This window comes from Stegostoma tigrinum, chromosome 35, assembly GCF_030684315.1.
Source record: "Stegostoma tigrinum isolate sSteTig4 chromosome 35, sSteTig4.hap1, whole genome shotgun sequence".
Lineage (NCBI taxonomy): Eukaryota > Metazoa > Chordata > Chondrichthyes > Orectolobiformes > Stegostomatidae > Stegostoma > Stegostoma tigrinum.
Window position 1 is genome coordinate 6,978,201 of NC_081388.1, and position 22,872 is coordinate 7,001,072.

General features: G+C 43.2%; 1 protein-coding gene across 7 annotated transcripts in view; it reads right to left on the reverse strand.

Annotated features, from left to right (window-relative positions):
* The window catches only part of LOC125447480 (adhesion G protein-coupled receptor L1-like), a 518,001-nt gene that overhangs the window by 231,938 nt on the left and 263,191 nt on the right, over positions 1-22,872 (reverse strand). The gene's annotated exons all lie outside the window — the stretch shown is intronic.

Consider the following 22,872-nt stretch of genomic DNA (forward strand, 5'->3'; position numbering starts at 1 on the left):
GCAATGAGGGCAGAGACGCCCGGTGAGATGAAGGAAAGCAAAGAGTACAGAAAACAGGAAGAAAGGATAAAGAAGATTTAAAAAAATACAATGATTAACAAACTGGGTGAACAGATTCAGTGGGCTGAGCGGCTTCATCTTCCTACTCCTACTTGCGAACATATCCCTTTTCCCTCTCCCATTCCAATTTCTGCCCCTCCTCCAATCTTGTCCCTGTTCCTACTCCAGTTGACAAATCCAATTCCTATGTTTCTGTGGCACAGAGGTTGATGAGTCCTGCTTCCTGACTGGGATGTGACTGACCATAGCTCTGTTAATGCCCTGCTGTTCTGTGCTCCTCTAAGCTGCTTAATATATAAATCTCCCTTCCGTACACCAGATGTTCATTACTTAACTAGATAAAAGAATTGAACCTAGCAGATCAGAGCCTTGCCTTAGTACCACACACACACAGCTCTGTCCTACACAACCTTTGGTCAGTTTACCCAGAGCTGCCCACACACCAGCAGCCCTATTGCTTCTAACCACTTCAGCATCAGCTGCAAAGTCTAGTTTGGTTGCAAATATCCCCACAAATAACCATCCTTAGAACACTATCATGTCTCACAGCGACTGACTCGGCAATCATTTCAGGTTTTTGTCAATTGCGTTGCATAAAGAAGCTGTAATGCTGCCTAGAATTGGATGATATGCACTTACCTTCTAGTTACTTCTTGATTCTGCTGGAAAGGACGAGTAAAGGAGATTTACTGGTTCTGTGCAAAGAGTGTGAGAGTGTAAGAGGGTGCCTCTGTGATGTGTGTGATGTAAGACCATAAGACATAGGAGTGGAAATAAGGCCATTCGGCCCATCGAGTCCACTCCGCCATTTAAATCATGGCTGATGGGCATTTCAACTCCACTTCCCTGCACTCTCCCTGTAGCCCTTGATTCCTTCTGAGATCAAGAATTTATCGATCTCTGCCTTGAAGGCGTTTAACATCCCGGCCTCCACTGCACTCCATGGCAATGAATTCCACAAGCCCACCACTCTCTGGCTGAAGAAATGTCGTCTCATTTCAGTTTTAAATTTACCCCCTCTAATTCTAAGGCTGTGCCCACGGGTCCTAGTCTCCCTGCCTAACGGAAACAACTTCCTAGCGTCCACCCTTTCTAAACCATACATTATCTTGTAAGTTTCTATTAGGTCTCCCCTCAACCTTCTAAACTCTAATGAATACAATCCCAGAATCCTTAGCCGTTCATCGTACCTTAAATCTACCATTCCAGGGATCATCGGTGTGAATCTCTGCTGGACATGCTCCAGTGCCATGGCTGTGTACATGCGCATATACATGGTATGCGTGTGCAAGTAAGTGTGTGGCGAATATACGTGGTGTGGATGTGTCTGTGTGCATTGTTGGGTGTGTGTGTACGAGTATGTGTGCGGGAGTGTATATGAGCACATGTATGAGTGAGAGAGAGCGTGTGCATATGTATGTATGTGCATGTATGAGAGAGCATATTTGTGTGTGTGTTGTGGAATTTGTATATTAGTGTGTGTACGTGCATGTGTGTGCAACAGAGAGAGACGTACAGAGTGGTGAGTGTGCTTGTCCAGAACACAGCGGGTGAAGAAGGAGGGTTAACGCTACCTGTTCTATCAGTGTGGTTCAGTCAAATCTCCTGCATGTCCGTAATACACTAGATACACTAGACACATGTCCGAGGTGTCCGAATAAAATGCTGAACACGCAGCCAGCTTAGACAAAAGGAGGTAGGTAATTAGCTACAGTTCATGAGTGACACTGGGCATGTCTCTCTGTTACAGAGTGCCAATAGTATGAGGAACCCTACTATGTATCAAGCATAGAGTAACGTGAAAAGGCAAGAATACTGGGATAGTAACCAAATCTGCACTGTGTACATTAACCTGAACCACACCAGAGCCAGTTAGCCAACTGATCTCACCAACCCTTGTAAGGCAAAGATGCTTAGAATATGGGCACTTCAGAGGGGAACTCAAAATTGTGTAATCCTCAGGGCATTCCACTGACAATCAGGTATCTTTGAAGTGTCATGACCTTCATGATGTGGGAAATACAGCAGCTCGTGAGCAGGAAGAAAAATCCCACAGGTGACACTATGATAACAGCCTAATGCCCGACATTGCCTGAGGGGTAAATATTGCACAGGACACTAAGGAAGAACTTCCCTGCACTTTTTTTCTCATGGGACCTTCCACATCGTCCTGAGGGGACAGGCAAGGAGTTCGGTTTAATGTTTCATTGGTGTAGATAGGAATGGATGAGTGAATGAGTGCAGAGACAAAGAATGAGCAACATTTAATGCATGTCATATTTGATTTAGATCTGGAGTGAAATGATTTTCCTTTTCACCTTGAGAGCGATCTAACAGGAAGCCCCAGGAATAATTTGAATCCAGATAATCAAACATGCAGAAGGATGCTGCTACTTAACATCATTATGTGACATGACAAAATGTGCTTCTCTGCAGATCCCAGAAAAGGCCAACACTCCAGAGATTTGAGGCATTGTTATCGCTGGATGCGCTAGAGGCAACTTTAACCAGCAGTTATGGAGGATCTGCAGCAAATTAAACAGTTTTGTTAATGTCGAGGTACAAATGTCTGTCTGTCAGGGAATGAGCTGAAAGTTCACTTGATTTTATGTCATTAGTTTATTTGATGATAAAAAAATATAATTTTGCAAGCATCATCTTATTGTGCTCATTCACCTTTACTTGCTGAACTTATTTTTCACCACTTTCTCTTGTTCTCCTCCTCTTCCTTTCCATTTCTTTGACCTTTCTTCCTCCTCCACTCATCTCCTCAGGCCATCATGCTCTTCCATTCTCATGGCTTCTCAATTTCTTCCTCTTCATCTTCTACTCGGAAAACATTAGACTCCTGCTGGGATGGGGGTTGGGGAGCGGAGCTGGAGTCACACCCATGTATGTGGTGCAATTAGACATGGGACAACAGGATGAGCTTAGAGGCCGGGATTTCTCCAAGGAGTAACTCAACCCCAGTAAGTCTCTCCCTAAATTTGTCCACAATCGACAAGGTGCAAGTCAGGAGTGTGATGGAATACCTCCCACTTTCCTGAGTGGGTGCAGCTGCAACAACACGTAAGAATTTTGACACCATCCAGTACAAAGTAGTCCCACTTCGTTGGCACCAAATCCATAAACATCCACTCCTTCCACCACCGATGCTCATTAGTAACACTGGGGTACCATCTATCAGATGCACTGCAGAAATTCACCAAAGCTTCTTACGCAGCAGCTTTCAAACCCATGACCTCTACCTTTTAGAAGGTCCTAGAAGGACAAGGGAAGCAGATATATGGGAGCAGCATCACCTGCAAGTTCCCCTCCAAGCCACTCACCATCCTGACTTGGAAATATATCGTTGTTCGTTCAGTGTCCTTGGGTCAAAATCCTGGAACTCGTTCCCTAGTAGCACTGATTGAGTATTTTCAATTCATGGACCAGAGCAGCTCATGAAGGCAGTTCATCGCCAACTTCTGAACAGCCATTAGAGATGGGCAATAAATACGAAGAATACAATGTACCGGCAGGCAGGAAGGTGGTTTGAAGTGTGCCTACTTCAATGCCAGAAGCATCCAGAATAAGGTGGGTGAACTTGCATCATGGGTTGGTACCTGGGACTTCGATATTGTGGCCATTTCGGAGACATGGATAGAGCAGGGACAGGAATGGCTGTTGCAGGTTCCGGGGTTTAGATGTTTCAATAAGATCAGGGAAGATGGTAAAAGAGGGGGAGGTGTGGCATTGTTAATCAAGGACAGTATTACGGTGCAGAAAGGACGTTTGATAAGGACATGTCTACTGAGGTGGTATGGGCTGAGGATAGAAACAGGAAAGGAGAGGTCACCCTGCTGGGAGTTTTCTATAGGCCTCTGAAAAGTTCCAGAGATGCAGAGGAAAGGATTGCAAAATGATTCTGTATAGGAGCGAAATGAACAATGTAGTTGTTATGGGGGATTTTAACTTTCCAAATATTGACTGGAAACACGATAGTTGGAGTACTTTAGATGGGTCAGTTTTTGTCCAGTGTGTGCAGGAGGGTTTCCTGACACAGTATGTAGATAGGCCAACAAGGGGCGAAGCCACATTAGATTTGGTACTGGGTAATGAACCAGGCCAGGTGTTAGATTTGGAGGTAGGTGAGCACTTTGGTGGTAGTGACCTCAATTCGGTTACATTTACTTTAGCGATGGAAAGTGATAGGTATATACTGCAGGCAAGAGTTATAGCTGGGGGAAAGGCAATTATGAGGTGATTAGGCAAGATTTAGGATGCATAGGATGGGGAATGGAACTGTAGGGGCTGGGCACAATTGAAATGTGGAGCTTGTTCAAGGAACAGCTGCTGCATGTCCTTGATAAGTATGTACCTGTCAGGCAGGGAGGAAGTGGTCGAGCGAGTGAACCATGGTTTACTAAAGAAGTTGAATCTCTTGTCAAGAGGAAGAAGGAGGCTCATGTAAAGATGAGGCATGAAGGTTCAGTTAGGGTGCTTGAGAGTTACAAGTTAGCCAGGAAGGACCTAAAGAAAGAATTAAGAAGAGCCAGGGGGGACATGGGAAATTTTTGGCAGGTAGGATCAAGGAGAACCTTAAAGCTTTCTAGAGGTATGTCAGGAATAAAGGAATGACTAGAGTAAGATTAGGGCCAGTCAAGGACAATAGTTGGAAGTTGTGTGTGGCGTCCGAAGAGATAGGAGAGGCGCTACGTGAATATTTTTTGTCAGTATTCACACAGGAAAAAGACAATGTTGTTGAGGAGAATACTGAGATACAGGCTATTAGACTAGATGGGATTGAGGTTCAGAGGGAAGAGGTGTTAGCAATTCTGGAAAGTGTGAAAATAGATAAGTCCCCTGGGCTGAAAGGGATTTATCCTAGGATTCTCTGGGAAGCTAGGGAGGAGATTGCAGAGCCTTCAGCTTTGATCTTTATGTCGTCATTGTCTACAGGAATAGTGCCAGCAGACTGGAGGACAGCAAATGTTGTCCCCTTGTTCAAGAAGGGGAGTAGAGACAACCTTGGTAATTACAGACCAGTGAGCCTTACTTCAGTTGTGGGTAAAGTGTTGGAAAGGATTATAAGAGATAGGATTTATAATCATCTGGAAAGGAATAATTTGATTAGAGATAGTCAACACGGTTTTGTGATGGGTAGGTCGTGCCTCACAAACCTTATTGAATTGTTTGAGAAGGTGGCCAAACAGCTGGATGAGGGTAAAGAGGTTGATGTGGTGTATATGGATTTCAGCAAAGCATTTGATAAAGTTCCCCATGGTAGGCTATTCCAGAAAATATGGAGGCGTGGGATTGAGGGTGGTTTAGCAGTTTGAATCAGAAATTGGCTAGCTGTAAAAAGGTGGTGGTTGATGGGAAATGTTCATCCTGGAGTTCAGTTCCTAGCAATGTACTGCAAGGATCTGTTTTGGGGCCACTGCTGTTTGTCATTTTTATCAATGACTTGGATGAGGGCGTGCAAGGATGGGTTAGTAAATTTGCAGATGACACTAAAGTCGGTGGAGTTGTGGATAGTGGGGAAGGATGTTGCAGGTTACAGAGAGACATAGATAAGCTGTAGAGCTGGGCTGAGAGGGGGCAAATGGAGTTTAATGCAGAAAAGTGTGAGGTGATTCATTTTGGAAGGAGTAACAGGAATACAGAGAACTGGGCTAACGATAAGATTCTTGGTAGTGTGGACAAGCAGAGAGATCTCGGTGTCCATGTGCATACAGCCCTGAAAGTTGCCATCCAGGTTGATACGGTTGTTAAGAATGCGCACGGTGTGTTAGGTTTTATTGGTAGAGGGATTGGGTTTCGAAGCCATGAAGTCATGTTGCAGCTGTACAAAACTCTGGTGCGGTCGCACTTGGAGTATTGCATATAGTGCCGGTCACTGCATGATAGGAAGGATGTGGAAGCATTGGAAAGGGAGCAGAGGAGATTTACCAGAATGTTGCCTGGTATGGAGGGACGGTCTTATGAGGAAAGGCTGAGGGGCTTGAGGCTGTGTTCGTTGGAGAGATTAAGGTTCAGAGGTGACTTAATAGAAACATACAAGGTGATCATAGGATTAGATAGGGTGGACAGTGAGAGCCTTTTTCCTCTGGGCAGATTGTTCTGGAGTTGGTGCTCACTTCTGTAGCTCAAGGGGACATAGCTTTAAATTGAGGGGTGATAGGTATAGGACAGATGTCAGAAGTAGGTTCTTTACTCAGAGAGTAGGAAGGGCATGGAATGCCCTGCCTGCAACAGTAGTACACTCACCAAATTTAAGGGCATTTAAATGGTCATTGGATAAACATAAGGATGATAATGAAATAGTGTAGGTTAGATGGACTTCAGATTGGTTTCACAGGTCGGTGCAACATCGAAGGCCGAAGGGCCTGTACTGTGCTGTAATTTTTATGGTCTATGATCTACTAGCCCAGCGAGCAACACACATTCCCAGAGAAAGGATAAAAAGGACATAGTGGGCCCAACATTGACCCCATATAAGTGCTGGGGTTTGAATTGGTTAAAATTGAACCCAGCACTGTATGGATCGATAAAAACCATTGAGGGAAATAGAGCTCTGCGTACTGTATTTTCTACTAGTCCTTGGTTCTGTCATTTGAGGGGTTCATTCTAACTACATAATATTAATGAGACACAGTGAACATCAGTAGAGGAAGTGATGCAATGTTGCATGCTCTTGCTGTCTCTCACAGCCTCATGGCAACATGGAGCCACAAGATGTTTTGTTGTGAAATGTTTAACTTTAGACTCAGCATATTCTGTGTCTAGCCTGCTGCAGCAAAACAATACCTCGAATATTGTCGGTCCAAGCACAGCTACCCCGAATGCAACAACCGGCAATGAGGTAGGATTGTGCAATGGCTCTAGGGACGTTTGATCTTAGTGGACTTTCCAATAAAGAAGGGCCCACCAATCATGAAGGGATTTAAACTGGTGACACATACACTGACATTTATAATTTGCTCATGCCATTGTCTCCCAGTCTATGGATCTTCTTTAACCTTGAAGTAAACTTGCTTGATCCACAGTGGCAGACAGCCAGGCAGAACCACTTTTTATCTGGGACCAGGTTAATGTGCTGCTCAGCATGGTAAATCTGGGCAGATTGTTCTGGAATTGGTGCTCAATTCTGTAGTTCAAGACGTCTGGGAATTGCCAGTTCTGGGAGCCAAGTGGTGTTTAACATTATATGTAATATTGAACAGATATAACATACAATAGTGAGGGGATATACAAATCAAGGTGATAAGTAGATACAACACATGGCATGAAGCAGATGCAACATGCAGTGGCAAGTGGATGTACAAAATATGACGATGAATGGATTCAGGATATGATGGTGAGCAGATACAATATCTGTAGGGAGCAGTTACATATGATGTTGAGCAGATACAATGCATGGCAGTCAGCAGATACAACAGATGGCAGTATGTGTGACAAGGTAGAGGAGTTAGTGACATAAATACAAAAAAAAAGTTTGATTTAACTGCCATTCTTGAGGCTTGGTTGCAGAGAGGCCAGGGTTGGGAGCTCAATACTTCAGGGCAAAATTCAAAAGAAATTGGGATATTCCTGACAATAAAAGATGAGGGAAAGGATCTTAGCACAAAACAAAAATGGGATGCAGAATTTGTAAAGATGGGGTTCAGAAATGACTAAGGGCAGAAAACACTGATGAGAATAGTTTACAGACACCCAAACAACATTCATCTTGGTGCTACACAGAGTGTGAATCAGAAATTAGAGGAACATGTAAAAGAGTAATGCAATAGTTGTGAGGAACTTTAATCTTCATATAGACTGCGCAAATCAACTGGCGCAAGTAGCTTGGAGGCTAAATTAATGGAATGCATTCAAGACAACTTTCTGGAGTAATGTGTTGAGAAAGAAAAACCAAAGAGGGAAAAGATTATTTTATATCGAGTGCTGTGTAATGGGACAGGGTTAATTAATAATCATATAGGAAAGCATCATCTGGGGAGGAGTGATCATAACGTAATTGAATTTCATATTAAGTTTTAAATGATATCTTTAAGTCTGAAATCAGCTTCTTAAATTTAAACAGAATCAATTATTTTGTATGAGGGGAGAATTTGCCGAGGTAGATTGGGAAATTAGATAAAGATATATTATAGATAGCTGATGGAAAACATTTTAAATAATGAATTCATAATTCTCACTAAATATCACTTCCCTCTGAGAATAAATATTCCACTACAAAAGTAGTATAATTACAGCTAACAAAAGAAGTTAACATGTGTATTAGATTTCATGGAAAAAGTACAATATTGACAAGAAGAGTAGGAGTCTGAAAACGGGATAGGGTATAATAATCAGCAAAAAATGTTTAAGGAAGTCTTAAAAAAGGGAGATATAGGAAAATGTGATTAAGCTAGCAAAGATTATGAAAATGGATTGGAAAAGCTTTTACAAGTATGTAAAGAGTGAAGAAAATAATGAACTTCCTTCATAGACAGGGTGAGGAAAAGTTACAATACGGAGAAAGGAAATGGCAGAGATGGTTGGCAAATATTTATGTTTACCTTCACAATGGAAGATACACAACATATTTTTAAATGTAGGAGACCAAGAACTTGACCAGAGTGCGGAACTTAAAACAATTAATACCACTTAGGAAAAACTAGATAAATAGGACTGATTAATAGGACGAAAGGATGGCCAATCCCTGTACTTGATGGCCTACCTTCTATTGTCATATAAGAAATGGCTGCAGTTAGTGAATACTCTTGTTCTGATCTTCCAGAAATCGCTAAGTTCTCATTGGTAGTAAATGTAACCTTCTGTTCTGAAGAAGGGTCACTGGGCCTGAAATGTTAACTCTGATTTTTTTCTTCACAGATGCTGCCAGGCCTGCTGAGCTTTTCTGACAACTTTGTCTTTGTTCCTGATTTACAGCATCTGCAGTTCTTTTGGTTTTTATTTAAATGTAACCTACTGATCACGAAAAACGAGAGAGATAGGAAACAATAAAATCTCAGTGTTAATAGTAGGGACAATGCTGGAAGCCACTGTTACAGAAATAGTAATAGCAAACCTTAACAATCAAAATATATTTAAGTTTAGTCAAGATGGTCTTATGAAAGGGAAATCATACTTGATAGATGTGTTAAGAGTTTCCGAGGTCAAGGGGGTTTACGATGAAATAAAGGACACAACAGATTTGGATTTTCAGAAAAGATTTTACAAGGTGATACACAATAGATTGCTTCATGGGATCCAGAACAGGTCTTGCAATTAGCAGGTTTTGGCAGCTTGGGTGTTACCTATGTCCTTATTCATCATGGCACAGATTTCTCCACTTGTCTAGACCTAGGCCATCAACCCATAAAGTTAATTCAACATGCCATCATGTGGGTCTAGTGATGGATGTCTAGCATCACAATCTCATTGAGCCCCCAATCAACCTGCTAAACCTGATCTTAGCCTGTACTGATCACAGGCCAAGGGGGTTTCTTTTCTCCCTCTGGCCTTACAATGCCCTGCTAAGCTCCACTTTCTCCAGGGCAGACAGGGGTTGGTTTCCTGGACCTTAATCATGGTCATCCATTCAAATTTCTCTTTGCTTCTCCCCACTCCCCCATCTGTACAAACTACTAAGGAACCCAAACTCCCTTTCTGTTCTCAGGAACCAGAATATACGCTATTGAGGAATCCAAATGCTTTACACTCAACTGCTGAACCCTCCTTCTGTACTTAGAAGTTAGAAGTTTTTGTATACTCAGGAGCCCAAACTCATTGTGCTTAGTAACCTAAATCCACCGTTATCACGAACCCAAAACCATTATGCTCAGAATCCTAAGTCTCTGCATTCAAAGACCCAACTTTTCCTTCCTCAGAAACCAAGTCCTCTGAACTAAGGAACCTGAATCCAGTGTATTCTGGAATACAAACACATACAATTAATATTGATTAATTAATATTGATCTCTCCTTTTGTGCACCTTGACTGTAGCCGTGACAATATTTGTTGCTCTGTTCTATTATCCTAACGCACTTTGTATGGTCTGATCTGCCTGTACTACATGCAAGACAAAACTTTTCACCGTACCAAGGTACATCTGACAATGATAATAAATAAAATTAAATCTTTCTGCACTCAGTAGTTTGAACCCATGGTACTCAGGGACCTGACTATGCTCTGCACTCGGGAGCCCAGTTCACCCTCTGAACTCAAGGATTTGAAATGTGCTTCTGTATTCAGGAACCCAAATTCACTGCACTCAGGGACCTGAGCTCACCCAGCAATAATTCAAATTCTTGAGACTCGACTGCAATCAGCATATTCATTCCAGGTAACCGAAATGGCACCCCTCACCAACCAAGTTCACGGTGCTCTATAATCACAAACCCATACAGTCAGCTCCCAACGTTAGTGCACACACCACTGCACACCATCAACCCAGCACAACACGTGTATTACAGCCTGGCCAGCACCCACTCAGCACCAGGGGGGATGTAATTAGGGGAGTGCAGCGCTGGGGAGGCTGTCCGCCTCTACAGTAATTTCTACAAGTTAATTAGGTGGGCAAAGCTCGCACCAGATTCGTGTATGCGCTGTAGAATGTGCAGTCTAATTAGTAACCAGCTCTCAGTTCAGATTTCATGCTTCTTCACTCCAAGGCTGATGGTATTTATGCCATGTTTAATTATGCTTTTCCTGTAACAATAATGTCACAAACGGCAAGCTTCAAAGATCAACAACTTTACCAGACCTGAATAATTAAGAGAGTTTAAGGATTTGAATTGAGCATGAGACTCAGAGTGGGATCTAAATGTCACGATATAATGGGATCCTCAGATAAAGGTTGGCAATCAGGGTAACAGGTGGAGGCTGTAATCTTCTCATCTCAAATCTCATTCGATTTGTGATCTTCTGATATCATTACCCTCACTGGTTTGGTGAGCTGGGACCAGCAACATGCCAACACCCATGGCAGATGGGAGGGGCCGTGAACAGAAGAAGCTTGTCGCAGATACATCCATCTGAGCAGTCACTGTGAAAGCTGACCTTTAGAATGATTGGATAATTACCTCTAAAAACCCGCGTGCCAGCATTAACCACGCTGCTCAGAGAGGTGTCAAACACTTGAAAAATAGACCAGCAGGAGATTCATTGGTTAATGCACAGAAAACACTCAAAATTCAGTCTGCAATACTTTGCACTGTCACATTGCGTTTTCACTGTAATCTTATTACATAGTACTACACTACTCAATGAAATGGTCTGTAATCACAGTAATGTACAGTTCACTGAAGTCCAGCACGGCTCAGTCTTGAACCCTATCCTTCTGTACCCTAAAGTATGATACTCTGCACTAACCTCTATTTATACAGCATTTTTAACAGACTAAACCATCCCAAGGTGCTTCACAGGGGCTTTACAAAATCAAATGTGATACCGAGCCATAAGTTAGGGGAGACAGCTGAAAGCGTGGTCAAAGGGATCAGTTTCAAGGTGTGTTTTAAAGAAGGGAAATGGATACAGAGTTTTAAAGACAGAATTGCAGAGTTTCGGCCAGAAGTTGCACAAAGCATGACCACTGCTGTTCCATTCCTTATCTCCGAGGCCCGCTGATATTTTCCCCGCCCCCCCCCAGCCCACTGCTATGTTTCCCACTCCCCTAGCCCACAGCTGTCGTCTTCGAATTCCCTATTTTCATGCTGAGGTTTGGATCCTCTATCAAATTGCTGTGTTCCCCAAGTCTGCCTCAAGTCACAGTTCATATTGCCCTCAATCTGTGCTCAATAGACTTGACGTAACAGTGAGAGAAGGAAAATGATTCAAATATCAAGTTTCCGCGGAGCAGGATTGTGAGGCTCAGTGGCATTTATTAAAGGAAGTGAAGATATTGGCAGAAATAAAAAAATCGATTGTGTTGTTTTCGCTGTTCTGCAGTCCCTTGAGGCCAGGTTGCAGAAGCAAACTGCAGCAAGAAATGAACCTAAAGACTATTTCCAATCATTCAGGGTCAGGTTATGCCTTGAAAAGCTGAGCCAAACAACATACTCCCACTGCGACACTGGCCAGGCCCCAATTTTCTCAGATGCAGTGACCCAGACATGACTGTTTTCTCACCTGGAGTCCCAAAAGGCCTGGGTACACAGTGGCATCTACCTGACATTGGATCTAATCGACTAGTTGTGCAGAGCCTCTCTGGATTTGTTGCAGTCACTTTCATGTCTTTGAATAAGATAGGCTGGAAAAAGCCATGTAACATGAATGCATGAGTCTGGGCGTCCTGCTTTTGTGATTGCACATGGGTGCACCTGTCATTTGCATATGCCTGTATATGTATTTTGATGCATAGCCACGTTTGCAAGTACTTGCTCAAAGGCTTGTGTGTATTTGTGTCTGTGCTTACAAGGGTTTGCATGTGCACTTGTCATGTGTCTGTCATTCTGTTTGAAAGTAAATATGCATGTGTACATGCATGCTTGTATGTGTACGTGTGTCTGCCTTCATGTGTTTGACAAAAGCACGTGACTCATTGTAATACCTGTCTACCTGTGACTGCCAGGGAGCAGTGTGGAGGACATGTCCTGTCTGTAACAATGGTGCTGAGGCAGAGGCGGTTGAGAATTACAAGTTCCTCAGACTAAGTATCAATAAAAATCTATCCTGGTCCATCCACATGGCGCTGCAGTCAAGAAAGTGCATCAACACCTCTCTTGCCTCAGAACACTAAGGAAATGTGACATGTCCATAATGACTCTTATCAACTTTTATAGATGCACCATGGAAAGCATCCTATCTGGAAGGTTCACAGCTTGGTACAGCAACCACTCTGCCCACGACTACAAGAAATTACAGAGAGTTGTGAACACAGCCCAGTCCTTCATAGAAAGGAGTCTTCCGTCTATTTACTCTGTCTATTCTTCCCACTGCCTCAGGAAAGCAACAAACATTGTCTAAGATATAGTAAGAACTCACTCAGTGACTTTACCAGTTTCAAATTCACCCCACTCCCGGCCTCACCCCACGACCAACCCTCCCTCTCATCCCTGCCTCCTTGACCTGATACAACCTGTCCATTTTCTCTCCCACTTATCCACCCCTCCCACCTCATTGACCAATCCCCACCACTGCCTACCTGCACTCACCTGTCACCATCCTACCTACCATCCTCAGCACTATCCCTCCTCTCTCTATTTATTTCAGAGCTCCTTTCCCCCTCCCCCATTTCTGAAGAAGGGTCCCGACCTGAAACATCAACTTTCCTGATCCTTTGATGCTGCCCGGCTGCTGTGCTCCTCCAGCCCCACACTGTGTTATCTTCAACATAATCAAAGACCTCTTCCACCCCATTATACTCTCTTTCATGCTGTAATCAGACTTATGAATGAATCTCTCATATAATATCATCGATTTTTCTCTGTAACTTCTCTGTAGCTGTACACTATATTTCACATTCTGTTCTATTACCGTGATGTACGAATGCAAGGTATGGTTTGGTTAGCATGGAATCCAATACTTTTCACTGTATCTTGGCGCACGTAACAATAATAAATCAAATCAAATAGCACCATCTCTGAGCAGGTTGATTTAAAAATAAACTCATTTGAAAATGGTATTTAATATTTACACAATCTTGCTTAGTGTTATGCGGTGACTTTATTGTATATACTTGATTAAGAGTTGACATTTTGAGGCAAATATTTTTGTAAACAGTGAAGGACTGACTTTATACGAACGACACTTTTGATAGTTTTAGATTCGTGTCAGGTCTTTCAAATTGCAGACTAAGATGCAGACTCTGATTGCTGACCATGGTGCTGACCTTAGTATGGAACGGCTGACAACAGCACTGACATCGGTTGCTGACCATGGACCTAGATTCTGTCCTGAGCTTCCTCCCGGTCATCTTTACATTAAAGTTACAAGATGAATGATGAAAAAGACTTATAAGGCAGTTCCCACCAGCCAAACCCATAATGCTGGCAAAAGCTGTGTGGGAAATTATGGATTTTGAAGCCAAAGGCTGACTTATAAGCAGGTTGTGAGAAAAAGAAAAATGACTCTTGGAGCAAGAGTTGGTCGAATCACACAAGAATGACATTATTTGAGCATTTACAATACATAGAATTCACAATGCAGACACAAGGCATTCTATCCAACTGGTCCATGTCAGTCATCCATCAGCATACGATCCTGTCCCTTTCTCCATCACACAATTACATGCCTTCGGTCTTCTATGCAACAATGCTACTCAAGTCAATATTACTTATGAGTTCCAAGTGCAAGCCACTCTCTGAGTGAGCCTATATCTCCTGAATTCCAAATTGGATTGAATGGTGAATATCCTATATTTTTATTGATTTGATTGGATATTGATACTGATTTGTATCCTTCAAGTGGAAACAGGTCAGTCCCACACCGAATCAAAAATTTGAAGACATGCAGTAGCTTTAATATCTTCATTTGTGTTAAGGTCGTCCATGCCATTACATGATTTCAGTTTTGGCATGATCACTGTAAATCTCTTCAGCACACTCTCTGGTGCTCCTCTACATTCCTGGTAGGGTGGAAATTGGGCCTTTTCACAATCTTCTGACTGCTGTTGAATTAAGACTCTATAAACTGAAACACACCTTCTCAATTTTTGAAATTTATTTCTTGGGGAATAAAAATATCACAGCTTGTGTAAGTTGCCCTCTTTACCCCTGGGTGCTATTTGTAGGTCAGTGGTATCTCAGCAGACCTGCTGGCATCTTTAACACTTGCCAGGTTAAGTACATAAGAAGCCATCATTCACCCCTCATGATGCAACAAAACCATCAGCAAATAATGTAGTCAAAAAACAAGCTATGTGACAAATCAGTGATTGAACAGTGTGCGAATGGATTGATAGATTGAATTGAATTGAATTAGCAGCACTATCAAGTATCCACTTTAGTGCACTGCAAAGTTTAGAAGTTGCCACTTACGGCATCATCTCATGTACAAAGGTAACAAGGTACAGATTCTTGAGTACAAATTCTTATTTCTTTATTTTCCTAATTTTCCAAAGAAGTCCCGCATTACAAACCTTGAAAAGTACAAAATCAAAGTATTAAATTAGAAAAATAAAAAAGAATTAGAATAACAGTCCTTCCATGATAATATAGAGAAAAGAAACTAAAAGAGAGAATTCAAGGCAATGTTCACTTCGTCCATTTTACAGTTCTGGGCTCAAGGATCCAGCTTCCATTGGAATCCCAGGGTGGACCTACCATGAAGGATCACTGTGTGAATGGAGTTATTAGTCATTGTGTGATTTGAGTGACTTATGTGGTAGCGGATGGATTGATCGGCGTGCGAATGTACGGATTGATCAGAGTATTAATGACATGATTGATCAGTGCATGTGAATGGACGGATTGATCATTGGGCTTGTATGGAAGGATTGATCGGTGAGTGAATGGATGATTCATCAGGCTGTCTGAATGGAGTGGTTGATCATTATGAATGAATGGAAGGATTGATCACTGTGTGTGTATAGAGTGGTTGATCAGGGCGTGTGTATGAATGAAAGAATAGATCCCTGTGTGAATGAAATGTTTGCTCATTGTGAGAATGGACTGATTTATAAGTGCGTAAATAGACTGATTGACCAGAGTGTGAAAGGTAGGATTGATTATTGTGTATGGATGGAAGGACAGATCAGTGAGTGTGAATGGCAGGATTGATCCCTGTGTGATTGGAGTGATTGATCATTAAGTGAATGAATTGATTGATCAGTGTGAAATAGACTCATTGATCAAAGTGTGAATGGTAGGATTGATCAGAGTGTGAATGGAATGGCTGATCAGTGTGTGAATGGAAAGATTAATCAGTGTGAGAATGGACTGATTGATCAGTGAGTGAATGGAGTGATTGATCAATCGTTGTGAATGAACATTTTGTGGGCTGGCTGAGAAGGTTCAAAAAATTAACATTAACTGATGCAGAGGACTTCTGCCTTCACTTAATCGACATGTTTCAGATATTGTAAGAAGTGATATATTTCTTTCCTGTCTTATCATGAGACAGTCCTTAGAAACTTTTTTTTTAAAGAAAAGGTCAATCAGGCTGACATTCCCCCCCAATACAAAAGCTTATGCAGGTGTTGAAAATTTAGAAGCAAAGAGACCACAGAAAACGAGAAAGATTCTTTCCATTGGTATTGAAGGCCGACATAGGGGAACTAGCTTCATTCAAAAGATAGACATGTTTTCAAAGCTTCCACTTATGAGGACAGATGCAAGACACCCTAATGTCAAAGGAAGCTACTATATATACTACACAAGAAAATGACACTGATGGTTGGCAAGTTAATACCAACTGTTCAAAGCATTGCTATGGAGAATGCACCAGGGAACTAATGTCAACATTTTTGTTTTGTTCAAAGAAGGTTCAATGTCTGAACAGAATGTTTTTGCCTGCAGAGATGGCCACATTGCAAGTCTTAAGGGTAATTTTAAACTGATTGGCAGTGCAATTCTTAACAAACTCAGCATTATTCAGCAAGTGCTGTCAAATGATGGTATCTCATCTAAGCTTAGACATTATATTCTGAGTTTTGCAAGCATGGGCTTGTTCAGTGTGGCCACCGCAAACAGTCGAGAGGATGTGCTGTTTGAGGCGATCTATGACATTGCTGTCTACCCATCTGGCATCACGCTGGCACTGAAATTCATAAATCACCTTCCAAACTCAGAATTAATGTCTCCTTGAAGCCAAGGGCTGCAGATACATAGGAAAACTACCAGTAGCAAGTTCCCCGCCAAATCACTCACTATCCTGACATGGATAAATATTACTGTTCCTTCACTGTTGCTGGGTCAAAATCCTGGAATTCCCTCTAGAACAGCACTGTGGGTCTACCTACTGCACATGGACTGCAGTGGTTCAAGAAGGCAGCTCACCTCCACCTCCTCAAGGGTAATTAAGGACAGGCAATAAATGATGATCCAGTGAGTGACATACATTACATGAATGAACAAACAAAACATCTCTCATTAACCCTTATGGGTGACTAAATTCTACACAGAAAAAAAAAATACACGAGGGCTCTTGCTTCCAGAAAACTTATGCTGTCTGGCTTGGGATCACTCAAGCATATCAATTGCTTGTTTCCCAAACTAGCTAAAGACAGCTTCTATTCATGTGTTGATGTCAAGGGTGTTGTGCTTGATAGGTAGCGTCAAGACTAGGATCAACTATGATGCTTGAATAGGTGAATAGCCTCCCTCTTGTCTGCATTCCCGAGCTAAAGGACAGGGACTTGGTTGAGGAGGGTGCCAGCCCACATGAATTTGTGACCCAGCAGAAAGATGGATCTTCAAGATAAGCGTCTTTAACATGATAAAAAATTTGAAGGAGCTGCCAGGGAGCAACTTAAAAATAGGAGACCGAGCAATATAAGCAGGTAATAGGTGTTAAGTAATAGGCCAAATAAGCAAAAGCATGATTAGAAACATAGGTTTTGAGGAGCATCACAAAAGATGTGGGAGAGACTCAGAGGTTTAAAGAGCCTAAAGCTTAAGCCACATTCACTAATGGAGGCATGATTCATACAGGGAATGCTCAAGAGGCCAGCCTTGGAGCAGCACAGTATTGCAGCTGGAACTCAGACTGGAAATGATGACTGAGGGGATTGGAGGGATTTGATAAAAACGGATTTGAATTCAAAACTGAGGACACTATTTGACTTGGAGTCAGGGGACATTATGGAGTATGAAGGGTGGGGTACAGGTTCACGGTCCCCTAGTTTCCCTTTTCATCTGTTATACAGTCAGTGCAGTCTTTTAAAAAAAACACTGTGCAGCCCAGAGACCATTTCCCACTCAAGAAGGTTCAATTAGCATTGATCACATCACAGAACATTCTTTTAGGAAGTGGGTGCCAGAGCATCCTGGTCCAGTAGTATTATTGATTGCACACTCCATTGCTCAGACCACACGTCAAGTCACATCCCCAAAAGGCCGCCAGGTAGAAGCTCCCCACAGATTTAGTTGGCGCCAAGGTTTAATGAACAGTCCGCACTGACTGATGCAGCTGTTATTGATCTATTGGCAAGTTTTACTTTGTTGATTGCACTTGAGGTTTGGAGCAGACAACATATTGATCAAAGCCCATGTATTACCACAGAAACAGAGACTTCCAGACAACTTAGCTGGTCAGTACATCTTCCTACTTTTCCACTTATTGGTAGTGAACGCCCCAGGGGAAGGAAACAGGAGGACTGAATGAGAGGAGAGACGTAAAGGGAAGGGAGAAAGGTTGGGGGGGGGGGGTGTGTGGGGGGAAAGGAGGGAAGCAGGCAGAGGACAAAGGAAGAGGTTGGAAGAAGGGAGGGATTAGGAGAGGCAGAGAATGAAGGGACAGGGGGAAGGCAGACAGGGTCAGGAAGAGCCAGAAAAGTGGTGAATGAGTCAAAGGTCTACAGGTTAGGTAAACTGGCCATGTTAAATTGCCCACAGTATCCAGGGATGTGCAGGCTAGGTGGGTTAGCCATGTTAAATGCAGGTTTACAGGGATAGGTTGAGGGTAGGGGAGTGGGTCTGAGTGGAATGCTCTTCAGAGAGTCAATGTAGACCCAATGGGCCAAATGGCCTGCTTCCACACTATAGGGAGTCTATGATTCCACGATGGGGGACAGAGAGCGACACTGGAAGAGGGCAGGAAGGAAAAAGACTGAGGGAGAGAGGGAAGGTAAAGAGAGAAGGAAGGTAAGATACATAGAAACATAGAACATAGAAAAGTAGAGCACAGTACAGGCCCTTCGGCCCACTATGTTGTGCCGTGGAATAATCCTAATCCAAAAATAAAATAACCTAACCTACATTCCCCTCAATTCACTGCTGTCCATGTGCATGTCCAGCAGTCGCTTAAATGTCACTAATGACTCTGCTTCCACGACTACCACTGGCAAAGTATTCCATGCGCTCACAACTCTCTGGGTGAAGAACCTCCCTCTGACGTCTCCTCTATACCTTCCTCCTAACACCTTTAAAACTATGACCCCTCGTGGCAGTCAGTCCTGCCCTGGGGAAAAGTCTCTGGCTATCGACTCTATCCATGCCTCTCATTACCTTGTACAGCTCGATCAGGTCACCTCTCTTCCTCCTTCTCTCCAGAAAGAAAAGTCCGAGCTCAGTCAACCTCTCCTCGTGAGACAAGCCCTCCAGTCCAGGCAGCATCCTGGTAAACCTCCTTTGCACCCTCTCCAAAGCCTCCACATCTTTCCTATAATAGGACGACCAGAACTGGACACAATATTCCAAGTGTGGTCTCACCAGGGTTTTGTAGAGCTGCAGCATAACCTGCTGGGCGGGAGTAGAGGCAAAGTGATGGATGGAGAGGGAGTGGGAGAAAGAGAGGGATGGGAAACAGAGAGTGATGGGTGAAAGGGTGAGACCGGGGAAGAGATGGAAAGGGAAAGATACGATGGAGCAGTAGAAGAAGGAGGAAGAGGAGAAAGGCAGAAAGGGAGAGAAGAGAGAGAGGGCAAGAGAGGAAGAGAAACAGAGAGGGATAAAGGAAGAGAACAGAGAAAACAACAAGATTATGAGGTCGAGAAATGTGAGTGGAAGAGAGAAAAAAAGAGAGAAGGAATGACAGTGGGATATGGAGAAATATGAGGGAGAGTTAGACAGAGGGAGACAGAAAGAAAGAAAGAGTGAGAGAGAGTAAGGGGAGAAAGGAAAAAAGAGAGATGTGGAGGCTTGGCAATTTTAGCAACTAATTTCTCGTGTCCTTGCTGCTTTGAAAGAAGTGAGCGATAGTGCTTTCAAACACGGAGAGGAATAAATACACTGAAAAGAGAGAGTGAGAGAGAGGAGGAAGGAGACAGAGAGACAGAGACAAAGCTGGATGTATCAGTGCAGATCCATCAGGAGATATAGGCTCCTCAACAGCAGTCAGAAGAATTCCCACTTGCCAAATGTTTGGCAACATTTATCTTACTGATCACTTACGTATTTCTAATACTTTTCTTGTTGAAACACGACTTAGGGATTTCACTCTGAGTTCTCTGACTGAGAGCAGCTCTGACCCACAGGACCGCAATCTCCAACAGGGGTAGGGCAACATAGCAGGTCCCCAGTGCACCCGAGCCAGAACGGGGATTGATCCCTCTGCTGTTGGCACCAATCTCATCCACACTAGCTAACTAAAACAACCAGTCTCCTAAGGATGGGCACAGGGAGCTGTCAGGAGTCATGTGTGTCTAAGTCGGCCACAGGAGTAGGCCAAAGTCATTCTCGGGGTCAGTGCAATGAAAGTCAAGTGGTTGGGGGTTTGGTTTCTGTGTTGCAGTGGTGAAGTTGGGGGACTCAATGCTGGGTATTGGAAGCAGCAGCAAGGGTGCAGGGAGAACAAGAATGGTGAAGGGGGCAAATACGGTTTAGAACATACATCAAAACAATGCAGGAATGGGTCCTTAAGCCCACAATGTTGTGCTGAACATGATGCCAAATTATACTAATCCATTCTGCCTGCCCATGATCCATATCCCTTCATTCCTTGTTTATTCATGTGCTTATTTGGAAGTCCCATAAATGCCCCTATTGTATCGGTCTCCACCACTGCCCCTGGCAGTACGTTCCAGGCAGCTACCTCTCTCTGTGTAAAAAACTTGCCCCTCAAATCCTCTTTGAACTTTCCGCTTCTCACCTTAAATACATGCCCTCTCGGGTTAAACATTTCAACTCTAGGAAAAAGGTTCTGACTGTCAAGCCTACGTATGCCTCTCATCATTTTATTAACTTCTATTAGGTATTACATAAGGTATTGAGGGGTGGGAAAACGGTAGTACACGGTAGAACATAGGAAACTATGGAAGTAGGAGTTATTGGCATCACCGCCACAGTGGCCTGTTGGAGAAGGGACTCATGAGGGTTAGGTCAGGTGAAGAATTACACTTGTCACTCTGGGTGCTGGGTGGGGGATGAGTGGCGATGCTGGGCAAAAAGGGACACAGGGAGGTCTTCATTACAAAGCTGAGAATATGTCACATGGAGCCAAGTGCAACCTCATTTTCTCTTGACTCCTAAAAGCACACGCAGATTGAAAATAGCTGTGACCACACCTGGAGTGGACTGGCTCAGTGTTTGTTTTCCTGTCCCAACATGTAAGCTTCATTTCTGAGTGATGGGAATCCATTCAGGGAGCGATCATATCAGTCAGACACTTGCAGAGTACAGGGTGAAGTCCTCTGTAATCAGAGCATGCGAAACATGGTCAGTTTCCAACTGGGTGGGATATGCTGGTCACAAGTGATCTTGAACACGTCACTGCAGAGTGAAAATAGCCATCTCTGTGAAAGTGACCTTATAAGTGGGCTACAAAGCATAAAGCTAATGAGAGATCCCACAGTCATCACAGGTGCATCGAACTGATTCCTCTCACCGTCTGCAACACGGTCTTACATGCAATGCTGCCTTTCGTGATGAAATGGGGCTAGGAGGAGATGGTGTCAATACTCACGCAGCACTTAAATTTCTCTGGCTGCCTCTTGTGATATGATACATTTGTTGGAATAAGGTGGACAGGTGAACTACTGTGTAGGTACAATCCAAGGCTCTCCTTGTCCAAGTACTCCATGTCCCACCGTGTAGAGGACTCTGAAAAACCATCATCCGTGTGTGATGTGAATGCTGACTGCTCACAGTATTAAGAGCCTATTCTGTTTTCATCAGAAGAATGAGAGACAGATCGGGCTGCAGTAGGGGTTATCGTCGCTGTTTCTGGGGTGTAATGGAGATGCAGAGACACAGAGGAAGAGTAGATACACCAGCAAGTTCAAGACCAGCAGCAAAACTCCACCAGATGTTGAAAATCTTCCACATGAAGGGGTTGCTGCTGAAGGTGCCCTCATGAAACTCAGGATGATCAGAGCCACACTGTTCTTGGAACTAGGTAATAAACATCTGCAAGAGGGAGATCCTTCTAGCCCACAGCAGCCTGATCCAGTGAGTCCAGATAGCTATTGTCGCTAACAAGATGAATTGCGTGAGCTGTGATTCAGTGGCAACCATAAAGAAATATACAATGATACTTAAGGAGCTGCTGCATGCTCTTGCCTAGTCAACAACAACTTTATGGAAACATGAAAAATACAAGCAGGAATGACCCATTTGGTCCTTCAGTCTTGCTCCACCAATCAATATGATCATGGCTGATCGTCCAACTCAGTAGCCTGTTCCCACTTTCTCCTCACACCCATTAGCCCTAAGAACTATATCCACCTCCTTCTTGAAAATATTCAATGTTTTGGCCTCAACCACTCTTCTTAGCAGAGGATTCCATAGGCTCATCACCACACTCTGGATGCAAAATCTCAATCATAAATGGTCTACCCACTATTCTTGGACTGTGACACTTGGTTCTGGACTTTTCCAGTCATTAGGAACGTCTTTCTTGTGTTTATCCTGTCTGGTCCTATTAGAATTTTATAGGTTTCTATGTGATCCCTCTCATACTTCAGAATGCCAGTGAATATAGTGCTCACTGATCTGAAGTCTCTTTGTATATTAGCCCTGCCATCCCAGGAATCAGTTTGGTAAATCCTGTTGCACTTCCTCCATCACCAGAACATCCTTACTCAGATAAGAAGAGCAAAGCTGCACACAATATTCCAGGTGAGGTCTCACTGAGACCCTGTACTTATGTCTTCTCACTGTGAAGGTCAACATTATGCTGTAAAGCATTGTAAGGTGTTGCCACAGAGCATTATCGGACAAACATGTAAAACTGAGCCAAGCAAATAGGATATTCAGCTCAGTGACTAAATGCTTGGTAAAAGATGTATGTTTTAAAAAGGTGGAT